The sequence below is a fragment of the Mustelus asterias genome, unplaced genomic scaffold (genome assembly GCF_964213995.1).
Source record: "Mustelus asterias unplaced genomic scaffold, sMusAst1.hap1.1 HAP1_SCAFFOLD_43, whole genome shotgun sequence".
NCBI classification, from domain to species: domain Eukaryota; kingdom Metazoa; phylum Chordata; class Chondrichthyes; order Carcharhiniformes; family Triakidae; genus Mustelus; species Mustelus asterias.
In genome coordinates, this window is record NW_027590120.1 from 832,931 (window position 1) to 841,322 (window position 8,392).

Below are 8,392 nucleotides of genomic sequence, written 5' to 3' on the forward strand. Positions count from 1 at the left end.
TAGAGAGAGAGGAAATCAGAGAAATAAGAAAAGGGGGACAGAGAAGGAGAGGGAGAAGGAGAGTGAGACTGAGAGGGGGAGGAGACAAAGAGGAAGAGTGAGAGGGAAGGTGAATGAGGGAGATGCAGAGAGACAGTAAGAGAAACAGAGAAATAGGCAGAGAGAGAGACATAGAGAGAGAGAGATAGAGAGAGGGATGAACAGAAAGAAAGAAAGAGACAGAGAGAGAATTCTTAATGACTTTAACGATAACCATCAGGGGGAGTTATTGGAATATGAGTTCCCTGATTGAGGCAGTTAATGCTGTCCAATCGGGGAGCCCTGTCGACGTATATAATATGGTGCGTCTAGGTTTCCCGAACTCAGGGTGTGTACACTCAGGGTGTGGATGTGATGGACTGGTGGTTTTATCATTAGACTATTAATACAGAAACTCAGCTAATGTTCTGGGCACCCAGGTTCGAATCCCGTCACGGCAGATGGTGGAATTTGAATAAATATATTTGGGATTCAGCATCAGCTGGTGACCATAAAAGCATTGTCGCCTTTCCGAAAAACACATCTGGTTCACGAGTGTCCCAGGGAAGGAAATCTGTCGTACTAATGTGGTCAGGACTAAATGTGACTCCAAGTGGTTGACACTTAATTGTCCTCTGAACATGGGCAACTAGGGGTGGGGAATAAATGCTGGTTGGCCAGCGACACCCCAGTCCCAAGAGTGAATAAAAATATTTTGTAATGGGAACTTGTTTCTCACAGCTGGATAAACACCCAATCCCTCTGATCGAGGACTTAACCTCAAAGTTGGCTGTAGGTTTGTTTTTTTCCAGTTATGAACTTATTCACGTGCACTTACACGAACAGCGAGATGAGGATTCCCGGCAATATTCAACAATTCATACTCAGAGGAAGTTTAACATTCATAAAGTATCAAATGTAGGCTTACATCAACACTGCAATGAAGTTACTGCGAAAATCGGCTCGTCGCCACACACTGGTGCCTATTCGGGTACACTGAGGGAGAATTTAACATGGCCAATGCACGTAACCAGCACGTCTTTCAGACTGTGGGAGAAGACCAGAGCAACCAGAGGAAACTCATGCAGATACGGAGAGAATGTGCAGACTCCGCATATACAACGACGCAAGCCAGGAATTGAACCCAGGTCTCTGGCGTTAGGTGGCAGCAGTGCTAACCACTGTGACACCTCGTCTATATTGATAGTTTGGGCAAAGAAATTCCGAAAGTACCTGCATGGTGGGGCAGCCCATAACATTGACCCACATCCAGCTTTGGGCTTTATTACTGTCCACCTACTATTATCGGTTGGAACAGCTTCCAGGAGGCCGAGTCGCTAAGGCAGATGCCTTGAGTTGGCTACGATTAACAGACAATTGTCGTACCCCCAATGGAAGAGACGGTAATCATGAACTTTTTTGAAACTTTCCCAGTGGCAGCCAATAATATTCTTCTGTGGAGGCAAAATTAACCATTCCTGAATGAATTGAAGCAGCTAGTGCTGATGGGGGAAACCAAAAGGCCGTTACAGCCTGAATTGAACCTATATTGGAGTGGCAGAGAGCAGCTGACTGTGGAAGATGGCATACTCCTATGGGTTTCAAGAGTGTCATCTGAGCCAGGTTCACCATCCCATCCTGGCTGAACTTCACTATGGCCACCCAGGAGTGGCAAACTGAATATTCTCCACATTGCCATGTCTGGTGGCCAGGTACGGATACAGATATTTACCTGTGGGTCAGTGTTGGCAATATCAACAAGGGCAGAACTATCACCAGTCACTACTCTTCGCACTTGGGAATGGCCAGGACGGCCATAGAGGTGGCTGCACATGGACAGTGCCGGACTGTTCATGGTGTGTATGTTCCTGATAATGGTCGATGCTGATTCAAAATGGATGGTGAAGACAGGATTGGGTTAATGAATTCTAATACTCAAAGTTTCAAAGTGAAGTCTGTGATATTTAGAGGTTGTGTGAGAAACACTGTAGAACTCATGTTTACGCTAGTGTGTTTTCATGTCCATGTATCCAAGGACAGATAAGAGTAGCAGCTGTGGAATACAAGAGTATGTTGTTCCCGGCTCATCTGTTGCAGAATGTGGCTAACCCAGCATTTTATATTCTTTAATATGTACCGCTGTGTAACAGTCGAAGCCTGCATGTAGGCCTTCTGTGATTGTATAATGATACATTCATATATATATTCATCATAACCTGTACCGATATACATTATACAAGTACCTACGAACATATATAAATTGTTGTATGCCAGTTAACTTGTTTGTGGGAGACTGTAACCTTGTACATTAGTAAGATACCCCACCTGTGTTCAGAGAACAGCAGTCATATGGCCTTGAGACAACCATGAAGAAACCGCCAAGGCAGCAAGATTCACACGGTGGAAGACAAGCCACAGCCTGGGAACCTGTGAGGCCTGGGAAACTGAATGTGACAGGGGGGTATAAATATATGTTTTTAACCTGTATTTGCTGAGAGCTCAGAGGCCATTTTAGGCAGCGGAAGGTCTCCCACAATTTTGCAAATAAACCACTGTATTTTGACAGACCAATAGACTCAGAGGTATTTTTACCTACAACAAATGGTGCCGAAACCCGGGAAATCTGATTGCGGGTCCGGTCGAATGGCCACGACCGGGGCACAGGAATAGATTACTGAACTTGATGAAGTGGGTCAAACTATAGTGGGTGATCATCTGTGATGAAAGAGTGTCTGAATTGATGAAAGACGTCTGAACTGAGCACGTACGGTCAAGGAGGCAATTGACTCTGGTACCCTGCCTTAAACTGACTGTTAAGAGGAGAAATCTCCCACGCTGATGTTAGGAACTTGAAATGGGTGTCAGGGGTGCCTGAGGTGTGATGTTCAGACGTGAGTGATAGACAGAGACTGTCTGAGTGATCGCCGGAGTTGAAGGACAAGCCTTCATGTGAAAGCCGGCTTAAGAACAATATTGTGTAAGTGGTGGTATGGAGGCATCTGATCACCCCTGACAGGTATCACCGAACTCGGCTAAGTGAAACCTTGGAGGCGGGGAGCGAGAAAGGAGAATAGAAGACTCCAGGGTGGTGAGTATAACCTTATCAATGATGTGGCGGGACAACGACAGTGGGGCCCGGGGTCCCTGATACATGAATATATGGCTAAGAGGGACAAACTCATTAAACAGCTGAACAAAGGGGGGCGGAATTTAGACCACCCACTAGACCAACAACGAAAATGGTTGGGAAAATAAAAGAATGACAGAACTAAGAAAATTGGAGTTCTCTTAGTTCACCAATTGGCCGGATTAATTGAACAGGTCTCAGTCTCGGGTAAGAAATGGGCTGACGACCAAAGCAAAAAATGAACTGTTGGAAACACGCAATAGCAAATTAGAAAAGCGAAACCAACTTTTAGAGGACCCTGTCAGAGGATTCTTGCCTCCCTATGGGCCGGCCGTACAACCCATGGCACCAGTGGGAGACCCCGATGAGGAAGAGATCCATGATCTCGCGCCCATAACTCGGGCCGGGACTTTACAGCATCCCACTGCCCGATATAAACCCTTTACCCCAGGTGAAAGACAACAGATTTTGGCATCCCTGGGAAGGCTTCAGCCCCGGAGTAACAATAGCAAATTTTGGGCAGAACTGGACACCATTTGGGTTGGACACCAGTTACATTTTCGGGATATACACCAGTTGGTACGGGCTGCTTGCCTGTGGGATAAGTAGAGACTAGTGGGTGATGGAGCGGACCAGGCTAATGTCGCCGACCAAGCTTGGTTCGATTACCGAAGCGGGAGGTCGACATTCGCGACAGAGACAACCGCAGAGATCGAGGCAATGATTGAGCCATTTACTCAGTTTAAGGCGGAAGTCCAATGAGTCTTGGGTAATGCGCCAACCAATTGGTCCAGAATTACCAATATTAAACAACAAAGGGGTGAAGGAGCCTCCGAATTTGGGGAGCAACTCTTAAGAGTATACCAAGAATGTTCGGGAATACCCGAAACTGCCCGAACAGATAGAGCCTTTTTACAAGCATTCAAAGACGGGCTGTCGCCAGCTCACCAAAGAATCCTTAAAATGGGAGTGCTCAATACCCAGAACTATGATGAATTAGTAGAATGGGCATCTGGAATTAGAGACGGACCAGATGAGAAACCATACCCACGAATAAAACAGGAAACAATTAGTGCAAACAGTGGAGAAGCTAAACCCAAGGGTGTGTGCTATAATTGTGGGAAACCGGGTGACTTTGCCAGAGGCTGTAGAGCTCCAAAGGGGGGCAGTAGAAAAGGCCCGACCTGCCTGTTTTGCAATAAGGTTGGCCACACTGAGGCCACCTGTTGGAGCAAGCACAGCAGACCGAGTTAACTGCTTCGCCTTCCCCTCACTGAGGAGGGAGGGTATTGACGGGAGGCAGCCCGCGCAAGCCTGGGCAGAAAAGAGGGTAGAATCTACCTGTCTGCAGTAGTAGGGAGCAGGCAATGTGAAATGCTGGTGGACACGGGAGCCTCCATATCTATCACTGATCTACCCTTGCCCACCACGAATAAAATGATCCATATAAGGGGTTTTAACGGACAGAAGACCCCTGCCTACTTAAGTGGAACCACTCTAGTAGAAATTAATAACCTGTATATACCTATGCGATTTTATGTATGTTGATTTAATGAAGGAACTATTATGGGAAATGACCTAATGAAGGAATACAATGTCTTAATAGATTGCGGGAAAGATTAATTGATTTGGCCCCGTGCCGATGGGAAAAAAGACAGGGTAGGAATATATGCAAACCATTTAGGAACCATCCATGCATCATCTGCAACAGGACGCGACTGGCAGTTAGAAGGTATTGGATTTGGCGCCATCTGCACCTCCATCCCCGGTGTGTGGGCGGAATCGAAACTAGATACTGGATTAGTCAAAACTGACCCTATAATAGTGGTCAGGCCAGAACATAAACCACATCGACAATACCCGATTAAGCCCAAGGCCAAAAAGGCAGTCGAGGAAATTGCGACGGGACTGGTAAAGAGAGGGATCCTGCGGGATACCACTAGTACCACCAGCTCCCCAACTTGGCCGGTGCCTAAACTGGACAGGAGCTATAGATTAACCATTTATTATACAGCTTTAAATAAACTGACCCCCAAGCTAAACCCTATCGTGGCTCGCCCCTTCACTATTTTAAACGGGTTGTCACCATCCCATGGAATCTTCACGCAATTGGATATGGCCAACGGGTTTTGGTCCATTCCCCTGGATCCTAATTCGCAAGAAACATTTGCATTTACCGTGGGCGATAAACAGTACACATGGAATAGGCTCCCGCTAGGCTTCCACAACAGCCTGGCTATATTTAACCGGGTAATGAGTAATATATTAGAACAAGGAGAAGTCCCAAAAGGGAGCACAATTTTGCAGTATGGAGATGATATCTTAATAGCCTCCGAAATTAGAGCAGAACATCAGACAGTGCTATACTCAGTCTTGAAACACTTAGAAGAACAGGACTAAAAGCGAGCCCCAGGAAGGCCCAAATAGGGAAAGCGCCGGTGTTATATTTGGGACACCTGATATCCCAGGGGAGCAAACAATGCCATTGGACAGGAAAACAGCCATTCAGCAAATGCCAAGACCAGTAACCGTCCGAGGGGTAAGGAAGGTTTTGGGACTGTTTAATTACAGTCACAACTTTATATCAGAATTCGCCAGGCTAGCCGAACCAATACAAAGGCTAGTAAAAGGGTGGAAACCCGCTCTAGAAGTTATAAAGTGGTGATCAGAACAGGAAGAGGCATATAGTAAACTAAAAGAAGAACTAATGACAGCTCCGGGACTTGGACTGCCCAACGCTAATAAAGATTTTCACATCTATTGTAATAACGAGGGGGGGGGGGGGGGAGGTATTCGGCAGTAGTCACACAGGTCCATGGGGACAAACAGCGGCCAGTGGGTCAGTATTCCACAGTGGAGGGCTCCGTAGTAACCGGGTTACCCAGATATATAGCCGCACTAGATTGCACGGCATGGGCAGTAAAGGTCAGCGAGCCCATCGTCATGACGGGGAATATTGTCTTGCACACCAAACATACTTTGGTGGAAATGCTGAACACAGGAAAATTGCGGTCTGTCTCAAATATGAGAAGGGCAAAGGGGGAGGCAGTGCTTCTCCCACCCACTAAGTCTATCACCATTGTACGAGGCATGAGAACGAACCCCGCAGAAGGAATTTTAGGTGAAGGGAACGCACGCACGTGTGGGGACGTATCTGAAGAGGTAGAGGAAGGTAGAATAAAAGATGTGCCCCTGGAGGCACCAGACAACGTCCTACTTGTCGATGGATCACGGAAATATGTAGATGGGTCACCACGAACAGGATGGGCGGTAGTGAATGCGGACCTACAAACTGTTCAAGCAGGAAGGATAGAGGGAGGCATGTCCGCGCAAGTAGCGGAACTTGTAGCCTTGACTCAGGCTTTTACAGAGGCTGCGGGGAAAAGGTCAACATTCACACCGATAGTAGATATGCATTTGGAATTATACACGACTATATGACAGTTTGGGGGATAAGGGGATTTATCACAACGGGGGGCACTCCAATTAAACATGGACAGATAATAGCAACCTTATTGGGAGTCAGCGAGCTCCCATCGGAAGCCGCAGTATTGAAGGTAAAAGCAGACCACAAGAAACCGGACAAGCAAAGTCCTGAGTGGTAAATCTTTAAGGGAAACCCGGCAGCTGACTAAGCGGTACGATCTGCCTTGGAAACAAGGGAAGTGCAGGCCTTGCCGGCCGCCTCGACTAAAATCGAAACCCCGATAGACATCGCACAGCTACATGCTGATACCCCTGAAGAAGAACGTGTGAGGTGGAAAGCTCAAGGAGCTACACATGATGGGGATGGTGCTGGGGGGGGGGGGGGGGCGCGGTGATATGGAGATTAAATGATAAAGTCCTAGCGCCAGAATGTATCCAGCATTCTCTGATGCGGTTTCATCATGGGCTGTCACGTGTGGGAAGTCATGCCATGATGGCCAGTGTGGGGAAGGAATGGTGATGGAAAGGAATGGGACGGGACGTTGCCCGATATTGTCACTGGTGCATAACCTGTCCACAGTACAACCCCGGAAGACCCGTGCAAATCAAGAGGTGGCACCAGCCTCGCCCTAAGGGAACCTGGGTACACCTGCAAATTGACTTTACACGACCTCTTCCGCAGTCACACGGGAGAACCTACTGCTTGGTAATAATTGACTAATTTACCAGGTGGGTAGAAGCATTCCCAAGGAAAAATTTTGCTGCCACTACAATGGCCAGAATACTCGCTGATGAAGTTATCCCAAGATGGGGGTGCTTTTGCACATAGACACCGAACAAGGCACGCACTTTACGAGGAAGGTTGTAAAGACCATTCCTAAATGGAACAAAGAACAAAGAACAATACAGCACAGGAACAGGCCCTTCGGCCCTCCAAGCCTGCGCCGCTCATGTGCCCACTAGACCATTCTGATGACCAAACTGATGGGGATAAGTCAGAAATTTCACATACGCTACCACCCTCAAAGCAGAGGACGGGTGGAACGTATGAATACGACACTTAAGACCTCCTTGGCAAAGTCCATGCAGGTATCAGGACAGAGATGGACAGAAGTATTACCCGCCATATTAATGAAACTCAGGGCCACCACAAATCGGACCACTGGGCTGACACCATATGAGCTAATGACCGGAAGGGCTATGCAACTTCCAGAGTCCATCATTACCGGAGGGGCAGTTGTGGGCCCATTAAGGGACAGGATTAGACGATATGTATTAGAATTAACCTCCCAATTAAAAGATATACAGCAAGCAGTACGGGACAAACAAATAGCGGTAGATGAGTACAATGAACTAAACAGACCCCGGAGATTCCACCGGCGGGCAGCAAGGTTATGGTAAAAACATTACCTGGAAAACCTGGATTCGCCGCCAAATGGAAAGGCCCCGATGAGGTTATCATCAGTGGAGACATCTGTGCCTGCATAGATATGCAAGGCAGGGGTGTCTGGAAACACTGGACCCAGTTGAAAGAATACACTGGTACCAATCAGAAAATATGTAATGTGCAACAAAACAGTTAAGAGGGTGAAGAATACACGCAGAAGAGGGATCAATGTATGTGCTAATGAGGGAAACCCTAAGACTTGGGAAAGGTTGAATTGGGAATGTGAGAGGTATGAGAAAGAGAAAAGAGATAGAGCAGAACAGGAAAGACTGCAAAGGAAAGATGAGACCGAGACAAAAGGATTAGTACGGCAAGCCGAACAAAGGAAAGATATAGAGGTATCTGGCTTGCCAATGTTGTTCCAAAATACCGAT